The 18,153-nt window shown below is 38.8% G+C and overlaps 1 long non-coding RNA gene and 1 pseudogene across 2 annotated transcripts in view; both read left to right on the forward strand.

Annotated features, from left to right (window-relative positions):
- Window positions 1–2,157: 2,157 nt before the first annotated feature.
- Window positions 2,158–18,153, forward strand: part of LOC132014412 (uncharacterized) — a 75,080-nt gene continuing 59,084 nt past the window's right edge. For both annotated transcript variants that reach the window (XR_009403315.1, XR_009403316.1), the window contains exon 1: window positions 2,158–2,405. This is a non-coding gene — a long non-coding RNA (uncharacterized LOC132014412). The remainder of the gene's footprint in view (window positions 2,406–18,153) is intronic.
- Window positions 7,661–15,526, forward strand: LOC132008160 (large ribosomal subunit protein uL16m-like; annotated as a pseudogene).

Consider the following 18,153-nt stretch of genomic DNA (forward strand, 5'->3'; position numbering starts at 1 on the left):
CAGAGGGCAGTGTGGCCAGGCTAAAACAGGCTGGCTAGGTAAGAGGGACTAAGAGCTACTGAGTGGGGATTCTACTTAAAGGTTAAAAGCCTGAAACATGATAGATTCTTGGAACAGTGTGATAGTGATGGGGACAACATGGATAGGTAGAGACAGAGTGACAAGTGGTTCAAAATCAAGGCTAGGTTAAAAGCAAGGTATTGCCAGTAATCTGTGCTACAGCAATTAGATTGGAGCTAGACTTAAGCATTTTCCTTGAGCTGGTCACCTTTTCATAAAGGAAATGTTTAGGTGAAGCAGTGACCAGGGGCTTCATGCATGGCCTGTCCTGTCCTGGCCAAGGTGTAAAGGGAGCCAGCCATCCTGGGATTTGCATTGCCTCTGTATCAGTTAGGACTGCTTTCTTCCTCGTGTGTCACTTCATGGTTATAATGTGGACCCTGGAGTTAAGGACATCACATCCTTATTCATTCAAGACACAAAGAGGAAGAGGTTAGTGTCAACAGATTTTCTCTAATGTTTTTTTTGCCAGAATGCTATCACTTGGTAATGTCTGGGGTTTCTAGCAAAGAAGGCAGGAAATAAACTGTTAACTTTTTCATCCTCTCAAATAAATAGAGTCAGTGGAGATCTGGATTTGGGTGTGGAGAAATCAACATTAACTGTCATTCACAGGTTCCAAAATAATCCTTACCACTTGTTTCCTTCCTACTCTGTCCCTCATGACAAGGTTTTTTTTTTTTTTAAAAGAAGAGAATGCTCAAGGATGTTTCTAGTGGAAATAGTTAACAAATTTATTTAAGTTCTCAGCTGGCATTCACCCAATCTGCTCAGATACCCAGGAAACCTGTTTCTTTTGTTTGATCACCTTTCATTCTTGTAGATGTTTATCTTGTCCCATTTCTGATTCCAGCTGCAGCCATGGTGGACACTTCTATGTATGCCACTAAAAATCATCCACCTCAGACACCCACCATAACCTCTCCATTTTCCTGCCCCAGGGTTTTCATCAAATCCAAAAGAATTCATTAGCCCATATATGTGAGTAGCCCAGAAATGCAAGAAAGCTTATTTTCTTGGAGATAACCCTTCTCCAGGGGCAGACAGGAGTCAGTAGACAATCTATTGCACTTGAACAGTCTTGAGGAGCATTCCATATGCTTCTTTGAAGGTCCCAGCTAGTTGAACATGGTAGAAACCACTCCAGCAAATCCCTCTTAGCTGTTTGTTTTCTCCATCTACCTAACACTCCTTTCTCCAGCACTCCTGCTTCTTGGGATCACCACATGGAGATGTAAGGAGCCCTGCATCTACATCCTTGTCTCAGGCCCTGCTTCGGCAGGGGGACCCAAACTAAATCTCCTCATTGGAACTGTGTGATAATAATTTTTACCTTTTGGCATTTCCACAGTATCCTTCATTTTACATAGTACATTTTGAGGGGAAGCTAGGCTTGATTTCTCTACAGAAACTAAAAATCTAGATATGTGAACAATAATTCATTCTATAAATGTAGCCATGTCATATGTCTTGGGAGAAACAAACATATCAGAGAGTATTCTTCTCTCAGAATTGCTTATTGGACCAAGGTATTGACTGATTATTATAAATGTGTATGTGTCTAGGAGAATCAGCAACAAAACCAAAGTATTTACAAAGTAGTCACTGTGCCAAGTATCTGGTCCAATGATATGAGCTGAGGATCCACAATCAGACATGATTGCTGCTCTCAAATCACTCATGGAGTGGAGGTAGGGTGTGGGGTGGTCAGGTAAACAATGATCCATGTAGTACGTGTAATAAGGATCCACAGATCTTGGTGACTGATGAAATGGGGAATGGGAACAAAAAAGACATAGGGATCTTGGCTCCCTATTCAAAGCTTTCCAGCCTGGGTGACTGGGTGGGTGGCACAAAATTAACCAAGATAGAAAATTCAAGGGCAATAACAGATTTAAAGAGAAAGATGACATGTTGAACTTCAAATATCTGTAAATTATTCAGGAGAAGATATCTAGTAGAAGGAAGTATAGGTCCAGAGATAAGAAAGAAATCTAGATTGGACTGTAGATTTGGAAATCATTGATGCATAAAGTTAATGTTATGGAAACAAATTAGATCAGCAGGAAAAGAAAAGGGAGAAAAGCAAGTGGAAAATTAATCGCAGGAAACTGCAGTACTAATAAAAGGGTTAAGAAATAGGAACTAGCAATAAAACTGAAAAGGGTTGACTAGAGTAGGAGAAGAATCAGATGGGAGTGTTTCTCAATTCTTGAAAGCCAAGGGAGAAGTGCAATTTATTGTGCCTGATACTATGCTACAGAGAGATTAAGCAGGATGGATAAAGTCAAGGGCCTTCAGCATCAGTGACCTTGGATATCAATGGAGTGGACAAAGGACATCTGGTATGTTATTTTACTCACCGCAGCCTGTATCTCCTTAGTAGCCATAAAAGAAAGGCATTAACATTACCATCTAGAGCCTCTACTTATAATCCCAGCTTCTTCTGACAACCAGAAGCAGATTTCTTCACTTTCATTTTTCCCCTCTCCTTCTCCTTCCCAAACATACTGAGATTTATCTTCTTCCTATGTGAAGGATAGTTCTCTCCTCCCGCACATTTCTGTTTGCCATATAGAAGATGCTGCTGTTTCTTGGCTTTTTTGTACACCAAGTTGCGGTAAAAATAACTGTTATATGAACAGAAATTCTCTGAGCTGGTAGACAGCTTCTAATTTGTATTAATGAATTTAGCAAAAAAGACTCCTACTGCACCATCACTCCACCCAACAAAGCCATGTGGCACATGCCAGATCATTGGGCTAAAAACAATTTGACTAAGAAGAAAATTGGTAAAAACCCAGAACTGGTTGCAAAACTGTATTTCCAGTCATTTGTTTCACATCTTTTTAGGCACTGATGCTTATTTTATTTTGTAATAACAAATAGGCTAGTTTGTTATTGTTACAAACAGACTGTAATAATAAACAGACTGGTCCTGCACTTGGGGAGGTTTACTAATGCAGAAATTACAACAAAAACCTGATTTTTTTTTTCAAAGTGGTTATGGGAATCACCTAAAAACAGAAGTAAATCATGATGTGAAACATGAAATGAGTTACAGTAAGCTGCTTAACCCACAGGCCGTAGATGCTGAGAGGGTTTGGGAAACTGCTTTATGTGCTTTATGTGAGCTGGTTGGGTGAGTAGTGTGTAGAAGCTGGCTTGGTGATTTGGTAAGATGATTATATCTTTGGTTCTAGACATAATGAATCTGAGATAGGTCTGGTTAAAATCTAGAGAATCCAGAGAAATGTTTGGGTGGAAAAGTCAAAAAGGAATGCATAAATGGGAAAGGAAAAACTGAAGAGAAATAAAGCTGGAGATTTGAGAGGTTGGGCATGCAACTGTGGGATTGGGTAAGATTACCAATGCAGAATACAGAGGGAGGTAAAAGAAGGTTTGATGAGACTACCAACCCAGCATCCATTCCTCTATCTTCCTTAGTAAGAGAAGGCAAACTTTTAGCTGAGTACATCACCTCCTGAAATAAAAGACCGCATTTCTCAGTGTACCATAGAGCTGTTGGTCACATGACTAGTTCTGGCCAATCATTTTTTGTCATAGTGTTGCATGGGACGTCAAGGACAGAGCAAGGCCTCTTTATCCAATCCTCCTTCCTGGTGCTTGGAATGCAAAGGTAATGGCTAATGCTAACAATCAGGTTGGTCATGAGGTGGCCTTGAGGAAATCACAACAGTAGAGACACATGAATTTCTGTTAACTTCCTAAAGCTGTTACATACCAGCTCTGGACATTCTATAACTAGATTTTCTCTTATTGGAGAAAACAAACCCTTGTGTGTATAAACCACTATAGTTGAGTCTTTGTTACTTTCAACTGAATGTAATTTAACTAATACAAACATGGGGTCAAAAAGGAAAGAAGTGCTGAAGAAAAAGACAAAGAAGCCAAAATTAGAAGAGTAAGAGGAGGATTAGGACAGGGTATATCATGGAACCAACGGGGAAGAAAGAGGAAGACGATCAACAGGATTAAATACTGAAGAAAACGATTATATTTCTTTGTAAGCTCATTAAACTCATAGTGAGGAAGGCAGATTTATTTATTAATGATAATGGAGTATGTACCATTTATTTAGTGTTGCAAAACACCTAGAGCTTACAATTTTCTATTTTTCTAAAAGACTTTATAATACATCTCTTAATTGTCTTTCACCTACTGCCAATCTGAGCCACAAAACTTTATAAATTGTATTTTGTGTTTAAGTGTAACAATGATGACTACATTATAGAATGAAAAGCAGCAAAGATGTGGCAAAAAAAAATCTCTATGTGCAAAATGAAATTTAAAAGTCTCTAAAGAGGGGCGCCTGGGTGGCTCAGTGAGTTAAGCCTCTGCCTTCGGCTTAGGTCATGATCCCAGGGTCCTGGGATCAAGCCCCGCACCAGGCTCTCTGCTCAGTAGGGAGCCTGCTTCCTCCTCTCTCTCTGCCTGCCTCTCTGCCTACTTGTGATCTCTCTCTCTCTCTCTGTCAAATAAATAAAGTATTTAAAAAAAATAAAGGTCTCTAAAGAAATTAGTGTAGTGATTTCCAATGGGTTCTGAATTATACAATAGTAGTAGATTTTTGTTGTTGCTGTTTATTTAGTTCTCAGTGTCTTTATTCTGAGACAGGAAATTTATATCCATCTTAATGACAGTGTTCATCATTATTGATCCATGCTTATTTCTCTCAAAATATAAATGTTGCTGTGTATATGTTTATATTTATAAAACTATCATCACAGATTTATTCAGCAGGCATAACAGCATTATTCTTCTCCCATCACTGCCCCCGAATACTGTATCAACTCTCCATCTCCAAAGTCTGAATAATATATGAGGCAAATTCTAATTTTTTTCAGTCATTTTGGGATAGTAGAACAATTCCTATTTTCCACTAATAAGGACAGCTTAGTCTAACATCAAAATTTAAATCTTTCATCCAATTAAACCTCCTCCTACCTGCCAGCTTGGAATTGACTCATGGTTTTAAACCAACCACGGGGAAGAAGGGAATGAGATATTCTTCTCTTTCTCTGTCCTTTCTCTCCTCTTGCAAACACACATTTTTGCTACACTTGGCTCCTTCAGGCCAGGGAGAGAAGAGGGCCAAGAAGTAAAGCATAATGCTTTAACTAGTTGGTGCTGTTGACTATATTGTCTCACACAGGGATTCAAATACTGACCATTTTGTGGCACACATTAGTGAATTCCTCAGAGAACTCCACTTGCCCTGGTTCTTGACTTAGGTGATTTCCTCTCCCTATGACCTGTTGTGATATCTCATCAGCTTCTATCCCTGGTGGTGACCACATGTGACCTTGTTCTGCCATGATTCCCTCACTCCAGTGGACAGACTTTTGGGTTGGAGCCCTTTAGAAATGGCTCTTAATGTGACCATTCCACCACCTATTCACCCGAAACTGGCCTGGCGAACATTTGGCATCTTTGCTCTGCCCAGTCCTACTGCTGCTTTCTCCTCTTGTCCTACCTACCCTCTTCGGCTACTCTTTTTTCTTATTCACATGTGCCCCTAAGCTCCTGGGAGCACACCTGAGTTTGATCCCAAAGCTCATCCACCTGGGCACTCTGGTGTTAACAGCACATGGCAAGTGCTAAACCAAGAGATGTGGGGTCAGAGAACCTGTTCTATTCTGGCAGGTAACACTTGCCTCTAAAAAACTTCTTTTGAGGCCTCCCAAATGCACTTAGGGAACATGTAGCTCATATCTTTCCTCACACGGAGAATAGGGGAAATACCTTCTCTACTACGAACTCTGCAAAGAATTCTCTTCCTGGGGAATTCTTAGTTTACTTTTATACAGTGTGTTGGGGGTGTTGGGGGTAAAGGTCACTGAACTAGGTTGGATATTTCTCAGCAAGTCATGCTGGGATTTATCTAGTGACTATTGAATGTAGCTTTGTATTTTAGCTGAAATTTCAAGGTAAGGGGAAATGTTCTATTCCAAAGCCTGCTACACTTGTGTTTGAGGGTGTGCAGTAATTTTTATGGTACGCATAAAATGAGGATGTTGAATTAGTTCATTTTCTAAAGGCTCCTCTGTCAGTAAAATATACTGGGATTTATCTGCATTCCTTTATTTGAGAGTCTAGCTTTTTGAGAAAATAAAAAGTCAGGAAGTAACCCCCAAAGGCCTCAGAACAAGTAAAAATAATATTTAATAACACACACACACACACACCGCATGAGTACTTTATTTAGTAGATTTCCTTGGGTCTCTCCTCAATGTCCAATTATTCTGACTCTTTCATATACTTTAGCTCAGATTAAGTCATTGAATACTACAAAATTACTGTTCTTTTGTTGCAAACAACTTAAAAGTGCTTATTAATTAGCATGTTGTTCATTACAACTAAAAATATAACTCAAATAGACTTTAAAAATAAAAAAAAGTACTGTACATGAAAGTGACATGTCTACAGGCTTCAGACAAAGTGTGACCCAGGTTCTCACCAAGGACCTAGTTTCTTTTCTTTTTTCCTGCATGGTTTTGGCTTTATCTTAAATCTGACTTTCTTTACAGTTGTAAGGAATTGTCAGAAGCACCTGACAGTTAAATATCTCTTTTATGTCCACTGGCCATCTTTTTTGCTAAGTCCTAAGAATAAGAAAGGAAACTTTTTTCTCAAAACCTCCTAGAAAATTCTTTTAAACTGAATTAGAACAAATGAGGTCATGTGCTCACTTCTGCATCAATAACTCTATACAGGAGAATGGGGTGCTCTGATGGGCTTCAGTCTGGGCCCACTCTGAAGCCAAGGATTAGGATTGGTTCTAATTAAAACATATAATTGGAAATTAGGGGGCACCTGGGTGGTCATTAAGCATCTGCCTTCAGCTCAGGTCATGATCCCAGTATCCTGGGATCAAGCCCTTCATCAGGTTCCCTGCTCCATGGGAAGCCTGCTGCTCCCTCTCCCATTCCTCATGCTTGTGTCCCCTGTTTCACTGTCTCTCTCTCTCTCTCTCTGTCTCTCTCTGTCAAATAAATAAATAAATAAATAAATAAATAAATAAATAAATAAATAATCTTAAAGAACATATAACTAGAAATTAGGGGAGTTGTTAGGGAGGAAGAAATAAAGAATAGATGATGAGAAGCATCAACAGATGTCCACTATACCAATTTAGGAGGGGAAAGCAGAGATTATTATCAAAATTTGGTAATGTCTTATAGAACCTAAGGACAGGAATGTTCTGGACCTCAAGAAGGAATGGAATTGGTAACGAGAAGTTCTTTGTGAATCCTTGCACACTTTTTCACTGCCTCTTATTTCTTAAGCATCTACTTTACATAGGGTATAGGGTACAGGCCATATAATGGCTTCTCATCACTCTCAAGTATATGTATTACAGTCACAGACTCACAGAGAATTTAACACTCACTCTGGTTCCAGACTCCACATTCCCTGGGAGGGACCATTGATCAGCCTAGTCAGGTGGGCTGTCCATGCAATCAGCTGTTTCCACGCACTAGGTTATTATAAGCAAACTTTGCTTCTTCTAGGATCCTGTTCCTTTGTATCGGGAAGAAGTTGAGGTGACCACAGGGAGTTAGGCACTCTTCACACGATGTGTCTACCACAGGTAGTAAATGCTCAAAACAGGCACATCACTGCAACCTGTCAGCAACAAGAGAACGAAAAAGAATTTACAAATCAGACACAGGAGTTTAAGAGTATGGATATGCACCAAGTCAGTTCTACATGACCTAATAGTCTATATTCATGATAATTCTGGGTCATTTAATGTGACACTGGGTTTACTCTTCTGGTTAAATTGAAATTTTACCCTTGTGGAATAATGTGTGGCCATTGTTATCTAGTTAGTATAATCTACAGCTTCCCTATTCCGTCTTTGTGGTTTCCTTAACCTCCATACATGGGTGAGATTAATTGTTAAGATTCCCTTCATTGTATGTATCTGCAGTTATTTCTGATAACAATTCTGAACCACCACAGTTGTTTCTGACGTGAGTTCTTTCAACAGACATTTCCCTCTCACTAAACAGAAATGCTTGATGATGATTTTCCTCTCACTAAACTGTATGCTTGCCTTCTTCCATAATGTGTGCAATTTTTTTTACATAGTATTGACTGAAGTGATGAAGATGGGTGTTATTTATTTTAGTTTCCAGAGGAGAACTTGTCATCAAACTGTTTACAGATATCATTATTCCCAAGTTTTGGTCACAAAACTGAATATATCTACTGAATGGTTTCTCTATGCTGAAGTCTGGTTCACTTGAGAAGTAATGCCATGTCTGTTCTGAAAGACCCTCAAGCACATAGAACTGGAATAAAATAAGAGAGACTTATTACCAGAGAAGCTAAAATAAATTGTACTCATCTATCAGTGTAGCAGGAATGCTGAGAAGTTAGATCCAGGACCACCTCCCTGAGCCTCTGTCTTGTCTTTCCTTAAATTGGTCTAGATTTATATTCCCTTCTGGAGACAGGGCAGCATCATGGTTAGAAATGCAAACTCTGGAGTCAGAAAGGGTGGTAGCATTAAGAACATGGGCTGGATTAGAATCCAGTGTCTTTCACAGGGAAACTCAAGGAAAATTACTTACCTTTCCTCACTCATTCTTTCCTTTATATAAGAGTTTTAATGTTAGTAAAAATAGTACCTACCTCATAGGGCACCTGTATAAATGCAGTGCCCATATTGAGTGCACTCCCCCCATAACCTCCTTTTGTATTCTTTCCTAAACTGTTTTCTTTTTCTTGTCTTTTAGGGAAAGAAAACCGTTTCATTGTTGAATAAACATTAAAACTGAATGCACATCACAGGCAATCTGCTGAAAGATTTCAGAGACAAAAAGATCTCATCCCCAGTTACATACATATCTTTAAGATGAGCCATGACTAGTCCTCAAGTAAGACAGTTTGATACATTTGCTACATGTAGTTTATCCTAACTTTACCTGGTAAGTAGAGTGATGCTCTGTGCTAGCTAATTGACTTTATCTGAAGGGAAAAAAAAAAAAAACCAACTTCCCATTTTTACGGCAGGAGATGGTGTTGTATCTTGGAATAAGGCACCCATCTAAGCTATGTTCCTATCCTCCCATAGAACCTAGGTGACAGAGGTGCTTGTGTCCTTTGCTCTGCCCTTAATTACCCAGCAACTTGACCTTTTCAATATTTTTTTTCAGTAAGTTCAACTTTTTTTTGAAAAAACTGAGATACAATTGGCAAATAGCATTATAATTAAATTTAGATGTACAACATAATTCAGTATTTGTATGTATTGTGAAATAGTCACTGCAATAAGTCTAGTTCTTCCAGTCTCACTGAATCTTTATATACCAATGTAAGATATCTGAAAAATTTCACCATACTTGAATATCAAATCATTCTTATTTTCTTTTTCAAATATTTCTCAACACTTTTTTCTGGAACCATCTACCTTAGTGAAATCCTAAGTCTCTTCGTCAGTTCAGGTTTCTTTCTGAGGAGCAAAGGCCAAATTCCTTGGTAGTGACTGGTGCTTTCTTCTGATCTGAAGAAGAACTGCTGGCCTATTTTTTAGCTCTGTTTTCTGGGAAATGCCTAGTAATCCTCTGGTCTTTAAGGGCTAAATAGTAACCACAGTTTGAATTAATGACTGCGCAGTGGCTATGTGTATCATAATACTTACCCTCCTTTGCCAGTACCTTTATTGATAGTAACAAACTCTTAAAAACAAAGCAAAGCAAATAGTATATGCACATTGTAATAGAAGATGCTTAGGGATAATGGAATAAAGCCCCTGCCCCTGAGGCAAGGGCTAGGAGTCACTTTGTTCCCTGTAGAAGCTGGAGCCTGTCAAAGCTGCCATAGAGGGGTCTAACGAGAACCCCAACACTCAGATCAAATTCCAAGGGTCTTTATTTATAACAAAGGGGGCACTTACTGAGCAGACTGGAAGTACTTCTTACCCACAGGACAATAGCTTCAAGTTCAGAGAACCCCTTACCTTGCAAAACTGACAACACTATCTGAAGGGGTTTAATTCTAAGAAATACTTCATTATTAAAACTTTGTGGCTTGTACCCAAAGAAAGCTGAAGTGGAATATAATGGCCTCTGGGTCTGTATTTTGATATATAAGTCATAGCACCAACTGTTGTTAAATGGCATCTTACAGTAAAGAGGACTTTGACAGAATCCAAGACAGTCCTATTTATTAAAACATTGATATGAATGTCGATTTACAAGTGGGAATATCACCTCAATTTAAGTGTAAAGTGGAAATGTAAAAAAAAAAAAAATCATGGAGAAAGACAAATTTATGGAATAATTTTATCACTAATACTTCCTAGTCTAGAGCTGCAAACCCCTTGAGCCAGTTCCTGTAACTGCACTGCTCCCTGGTGGTAAGATGGTTTAGTACAGCGACAGAAAGAGGCCGGTTGGGAATGAAGGAAAACAGGTAAGACTGCAACAAGGCAAGGGACAACAGGTCAGATAAGAAATAAAATGGAAAAGTTTGCTGGAAGAGTAGTCAGAAGATCCCGCCAGTGAGAATGTTGGCGGTAGCCGTTGGGATCTTGTAGGAGCTGCTTTTGCTGCTCATCTGTTTTTGTCAGCTCTCTTGAATTCCTTCGATTTTGCTTGGTTTGTTTTGTTTCATTTTGCTTTGTTTTGAGGCCTTGTGAAGGGTCGGTGTTGTGAGAGTGAGTCACACTTCTCAGCCGCCAATATCCTTGTGCTCCCTATCATCCTGGAGAAGTGTGGCCTAGGAGTCTGGATGATACTAGTCCACACACGGACACTTGGCAGAGGAGATGGCAGAATAGCTCAGTGGCCCAGAAGAAATTCCTCTGGGGAGCAATTTACTCTTTTTACTTCCTTGGAGGCTGACAGCCAAATGAGGGCCTTGGTGCTTGTTTATAATTTATGCTTCTCTAATTTCCATGAGGTGAGGAGGCCTGTCATGAAGATCACAGTTAGAGAGATGCTTGGAAAATAAAAAGGAAAACTAACAATGCTGAGGAGTAAGCACAAAGTTCAGGGACAGAGGCACCAGGTGATTGTCAGAACTGAGCATGGCATTTAGCTCTCAATTTCCTCCTAGCTAAGGAAAAATTGGAAATACAGGAAATAATGGAGTGTGCATTACACGAGAGGAGGAAATACAATGTCCTTCACATAGTTTCTGTGACTGGCTGGAGTTTTTAGCTAATGCTGTGGTGGGAATCATTTTACCATATGTATGAAATCAACATGCTGGACACCATAAACTCACACAATGTTGTTTGAAAATTCTATCTCAATAAAACCGAGGCAAAGTTTTAAATGACTCAAGATAGTTCCTGACATTAGATTCCAAGAGGAATTTATCCTATAAATTTTAGACTCATAAATAAACACCGAACTGTGAGGCATCCAAATGCATAGTCGATTCTCTTCCAGAAGGGCTTGCAGTTACTGGGTGTAGTTGAGTACTTGCAGTGATGAATAGTTTCCATCTGTCAGTGTTTCCTAGCTTCTGGTGGGACCCCTAGTGGTCCATGGAGCTATTGCAAAGTGTCCACGAATCTAGCTTCTAAATGCATAATCTCAGGAGGGAAAATTAATGTTTTGTGCAAACGTACTAATATTTTTAAAAAACGTAAGGATGACTAGAACTAGCAAAATATAGATTTATGTAAAAGAACACTGAGTTCAAACTAGCATTTCCTCATTATATATTTTCTTAGTTAGATTCTACTAACAATACAATTGTTAAGATTTGATATTACAAGGGCGTCCTTTTGCTTGACAGAGTTGTGAACCATCACTGGTGCAGATGGTCTAGATGGTGTTACTGATCTGAGCAGAGAAGGCAGACTCTCTACCCCACCCCCAGCCCTTCCCTAGTCACTGCTCTCAACTGTTTTTCATGTTCTGAGATGAGCTCCAAGAAAGGCACCCATGTGTTCAGATGCTTGGGGCTTTGTTCAGTAATCAGCTTTGTGGTTTTAGGAGGCCCAAAAGAACTTCAGGGCTTTCCACTATGAACCCTTTGTTCAGGAAGCTCAAGAGACTTGTTGTGGTTTCAGAAATGACATGCTTGAAGTTCTGGAGTTGGCACAAACTACTGTTCCTGCTCAAACGGATGGTAGGAAGAAATGCAGCCATAGGGGCTGGTGGCCCAAAAACTGAAGCTGTGGTTATCTCCACAGACAACAGCACTTTAGCAAGCTTGCAATTGCTTCATACCCTTTCATGTGGGCAAAGAAAAAACTTTATCAGACAGAGAGTCTCTATTCTCTTGAAATGCTGGGCTGAGAGGAAAGGAAATTGGGCAGCAGATCGTGGCAGAATTTACAACAGGGAAAATCACGTCTCTGTTGAGTTCTTCCTTATCACAGGGACAACTCCACGCCCCTGGATGCGTCACCTACGCTTGAGTGCTGGCTGATGCTCAGACTGCAACATTAGGACCCCTGAGAGAAGAAGGCAGAGCTCTCTGAAGCAAACCTGAGTTCTTAAGCCACTGTGCTCTGGATTGCCTGTCTTGGCTTGGCTGTTTAAGGGCAGAGGCCAATGGCTGCAAGATTCCAAAGCTAAAATGGGCACTGCAAATCCTTGTGAGAGAAGCATTGTTACACAGAATTTCAGCTGTTGCCGTTAAGACAGTGCCATTAAATAAGCCATCCAGTCACCACCGAAGGACAAGTTGGCACATTTGTTAAGGAGACTACCAAGGTCACAGTTTGTATGTCTTTAGTTATAACTCTAAGGGCACATATTGAATCTAGCCAAAAATGTCTTTCCTACTATTTATCATAACCCCTCAATTGTACCATTGGAAATTTATTTCTTCAAGTCAAGAGTCTTTCAGTCTCTCTTAGAATACAAACATTCTGAGGCACGTGTGGGTGCAGTCCATTGAGCAGCCGACTCTTGGTTTCTGCTCCGGTCCCGATACAGGGTCATGAGCTTGAGCCCCACATCAGGCTTGTGCTCCATGAAGTGTCTGCTTGAGTCTCTTGCCCTCTCCCTCTGCCTCTCCCTGCCTCTCTTGCTCTTTCTCTATCTCTAATAAACAAAATAAATCTTAAAAAAAAAATACAAACATTCTTGTGGGTATATCTGGTAGGAATAGGGGAAATGCCTGGTGTCTGAAGTTGGAGCAAAGTGCTGGGAACAGAATGATAAAAGAAAATGAAAAGGCCATACAGATTGTGCTTATAGCTTGGAAAGCCTAGAATAGTAACCTGTGGTCAGAAATAAGTGGCTAAACGCAAAAATCACAGCCAGGAAGAGTCTGACTAGCTCATGGCCCAAATTCTCAGCTCCCCCTCCTTTCTTCCTGGGTCTCCTCCCCTCTTGCTGACCTAACTTCAAACTGTAAACTCTTCTTTTACTCCCTTTGCTCCAGCAAAACTGTCATACGAAAGCACTGAGCCAAGGAAATACTCACTTGTATCTTGATTCTTTAGGTAAGGAATTCCACTTCTGTTTTCCCATATAAAAGAGAGCTAGTGCCATCATGGTTCTCTGATGCTAAAGTAACAAACAAACAAACAAAGAACATATCTTTCTTGCTTTTCTGAAATCTGGAAACATTTTAAAATGTATATATTTAATATGGGAGTGTTTCTATATATATATATATATATATATATATATATATATATCCCAAAAAGTTGTTATTAAATACATGCTGTATCTTCTAATTAATGGTCCCATAGAACTAAAAAATATATAGTTTGTTTTTGTTTTGCTCTTTCTCACAAGTTAATGTAAGGAATAAATGTGATAATTCTTGTGAAAACTTGCCAGTATATCAAGGTAGACAATAGAATGCCATGAGATTTTTTTTCCTAGGGGGTCTTCTATCTCTTGAATAATGGTTCAAATGATTCCCAAGGACTGTGCAACAGACACATGAGGCTCTCTTTCTTATAGGCACAATGTTATAAGATTGGGTTCTATTATTAGAAAATTCTTTAATATCAGAAAAATATCCTTATTTAAAAAAGAGAGAAAATACTAGTATATGTTCTTATAAACATTAAAAGTAAACATAATATAAATTACATATATTATGTATATTATATACATTAACTAATATATATTAAAAGGAATTATTAAAAGATGTTCCTTTAGGGATTTTTCTGCATGGTCTGGGTTGACCAAGACTTCTTTAAAATATGAATCCAATGAAATTTTGATAGGAAATGTCTTTCTATTTTCCTAAATATCCCATAGAAAACATAGTTGGTCTTGATTACTCTAAGACTTGTTAAGGGATGATGATTGTTTTAAGGAAGATGGCTGTTGGGCTTCTGGCAGACCAAGATTTGGGTATAGACCAACCTTGTGGTACCTCCCAATGGTATCAGGTAAATGGCCCCTGCTCTTCTTCTTGGTCTATTCTTTAGAAAATTTTTATATAGGAGATATTCTCTCTTAAGTCTCAAACTTTAGGATATATAGTATTAGGGCTACTAGGGGTCTGATTGTGGACAGCATTTTCAGATTCCAAGAATTTGGTTTTCCCAAAGTTAGATGTAAATTCATGGCAATCAAGATTAAAATTTAGAACTGTGTCCTGTGGGGATGGATAACATATTTTTACAACCAAAAATGTGTTATTTGTTGAATAACTGCTCTGTGCTAAGTTCTATATTAGGCATGAGATATGCAAAGATGAATATGTATTGTTATAAACTGATAAAAAATATGATAAGTATATAAGCTAGAAATTCATAGAAGAAAATTACATATGGTCAATAAACATGTAAATGTGTGTGACTCACTAACAATTAAAAATATGTAAGAGTCTCGGTGGGGAGTCCTGTGCTTCCAGATGCAGGTGACCATGTGGCAGCCGCTGGCTTGAGCAACACTGTGAGAAACACTGTCAGATTCTTGGACAGCCCCACCTACCATTGCTGGACTACAGATGCTACTCCCAGTGGCAACTTTTGAAGATGTTTCTATTCCTGAGAAGCTCAGGAAGCAGTTTTGCGATCTTGGCACTTGGTGGTGGTTACCTCCACTGGGGCCATTTTGAAATGATGCACCTAACAATGAACACTATATGGACCCCATAAATATGTTTGCCATATGGAGAGCATCAGCCCCTTTTAAGCTCATCACCTGCAAGGGTATGAGACAGCACATGTGGGAAGGCAAAACTTCTTTTGGCAGCAATGTGATTCCTGTGAAGGTTGGCCATCTCATATGGAGATGGGAGGGCATTGTAAATTCAAAGAGGTACAGGTTTCCTTGATCAGGTTGCCCACAAATTGCCCTTCTCATTGAAGGCTGTGTGCACAAGACTCTCGGGAAGATGTGGAAAAATCAAGAGGTATGAGAACAGAACAAACCGAACCCCTGGATTTTTGAGCATATAGCCACTGCCAAAGCTGGGGGTATGGAAAGTCCTAAGCCTGTATAATTTCACCCAGAAGGGGAGGTCCTGGGACAAATTCTATATGCCTAAATGTGTGTAGTGAGAATGTAAAAAATAAATGTACCAAGAACACCAAGAGGGAAAGAATCTACATTTTTATTCCCCTCAGCCTACCCTTAAAGTCTTTGGGTAGCTCAAATATCTAACCAAGGAGCAGCATATGAATAAATTATTTCTGAAAAATTATACAATTTCTGTTGATTTTTAAAATCTTTTTCAAGTTTTAATTTAAATTCCAATTAGTTAATGTACAGTGTAATATTAGTTTCAGGTGTAGAATTTAGTGATTCATCACTTACATACAATTAGGTAATGCTCATCACAAGTGCCCTCCTTAATCCCTATCACCTATTTAACCCAACCCCTCACCCACCTCTCCTCCAGTAACCCTCAGTTTGTTCTCTGTAGTTAAGAGTCTGTTTTCTCATCTGTCTCTTTTTTTCCTCCCACTACATTTATCTGTTTTGTTTCTTAAATTCTACATATGAGTGAAATCATTTGATATTGTCTTTTTCTGACTGACTTATTTCACTTCACATAATACCCTGTAGCTACATGTCATTGCAGATGGCAAGATTTTGTTCTTTTTTATGGCTGAGTAATATTCATTTGTATACACACACACACACACACACACACACACACACCATCTTCTTAATCCATTCATCATTCAATGGTTATTTGGGCTTTTTCCATAATTTGGCTTTGATTGTTAATACTGCTATAAACATTGGGGGTGTGTGTATTCTTTCAAATCAGTGTTTTTGTATCTTTTGGGGACATACCTAGTAGTACATTTGCTGGATCATAAGTTAATTCTATTTTTAACTTTTTAAGGAACCTCCATACTGTTTTCCAGAGTGGCTGCCCCAGTTTTCATTCCCACCAATAGTGTAAGAGGGTTCCTCTTTCTCCACAGTCTCATCAACACCTGTTGTTTCCTATATTGTTAATTTTAGCCATTCTGACTGGTATGAGGTGTTATTTCATTGTAGTTTTGATTTGTATTTTCCTGGTGATGAGTGATATTGAACATCTTTTTATGTACCATAAAAAGGAGAGAGAAAGGGGGAAGAAGGTTTATTTGAGGAGACTATTGCAGAAGATCTCCCTAATATGGGTAAGGAAATAGACATCCAAATCCAGGAGGTACAGAGAACTCCCATCAAAATCAACAAAAGCAGACCAACACCAAGATGTAGTATAATTAAATTTCCAAAATATACTGATAAAGAAAAAATCATAAAGGAGCAAGACAAAAGCAGTCCCCAACCTAGAAGGGAAGACTTATAAGACTAACTGCATATCTCTCCACAGAAACTTGGCAAGACAGAAGAGAGTGGCATCATATATTCAACACACTGAATAGGGAAAATTAGCCAGGAATACACTAACTGGCAAGGCTTTCATTTAGCACAGAAGGAGAGATAAAGAGTTTCCCAGAAAAACAAAAGCTAAAGTATTTCATAGCTACTAAACCAGCCCTGCAAGAAATATTAAAAGGGAACTCCTTGAGTGGGAAGGAAAGACCAAGAGCCACAAAGACTAGAAAGAAATAGAGAAAATCTCCAGAAACAATGACAAAACAAGTAATAAAATGGCACTAAATGCATCTATTGATAATTACTCTGTATGTAAATGGACTAAGTGCTCCAATCAAAAGATATAGGATATCAGAATGGATAAAAAAAATAAAACCCATCTATATGCTGCCTACAGGAAATTCATTTATTTTCTTTCTTTCTTTCTTTCTTTCTTTCTATTATTTTTTATTAACATATAATGTATTATTTGTTTCAGGGGTACAGGTCTGTGATTCATCAGTCTTACACAATTCACAGCACTTAGCATAGCACATACCCTTCCCAATGTCTATCACCCAGCCACCCCATCCCTCCCACGCCCCCCCTGCCTTCCAGCACCCCTCAGTTTGTTTCCTGAGATTAAAAGTCTCTTATGGTTTTCTCCCTCTCTAGTTTCATCTTTTGATTTTCCCTTCCTTCCCCTAAGATCCTATGTCTTGTTTCTCAAATTCCTCTTATGATATTTGAGATCATGTGATATTTGTCTTTCTCTGATTGGCTTATTTCACTAGCATAATACCCTCTAGTTGCATCCACATCGTTACAAATGGCAAGATTTTGTTTGTTGATGGCTGCATAGTATTCCGTACACACACACACACACACACACATCTTCTTTATCCATTCATCTGTTCATGGACATCTAGACTCTTTCCATAGTTTGGCTCTTTCCATAGTTTTCCATAGTTTGGCTATTGTGGACATTGCTGCTATAAACATTCGGGAGCATGTGCCCCTTCGGATCACTGCATTTGTATCTTTAGGGTAAATACCCAATAGTAAAATTGCTGGATCATAGGGAAGCTCTATAAGAGACTCATTTTATACCTAAAGACCCCTGCAGATTAAAAGTAAAGAGATAAAGAAACATTTACCATGCAAATAGACATCAAAAGTAAGCCAGAGTAGCCATACTTATATCAGACAAACTAGATTTTAAACCAAAGATTGTAACAAGAGATGAAGAAGGGCACTATCTAATAACAAAGGGTTCTATCCAACAAGAAGATCTAATGATTTAAAATATTTATGTCCCCAAGTTGGGAGCACCCAAATATATAAAACGATATCTTGATTTTTTAAG

This window comes from Mustela nigripes, chromosome 1, assembly GCF_022355385.1.
Source record: "Mustela nigripes isolate SB6536 chromosome 1, MUSNIG.SB6536, whole genome shotgun sequence".
Taxonomy (NCBI): domain Eukaryota; kingdom Metazoa; phylum Chordata; class Mammalia; order Carnivora; family Mustelidae; genus Mustela; species Mustela nigripes.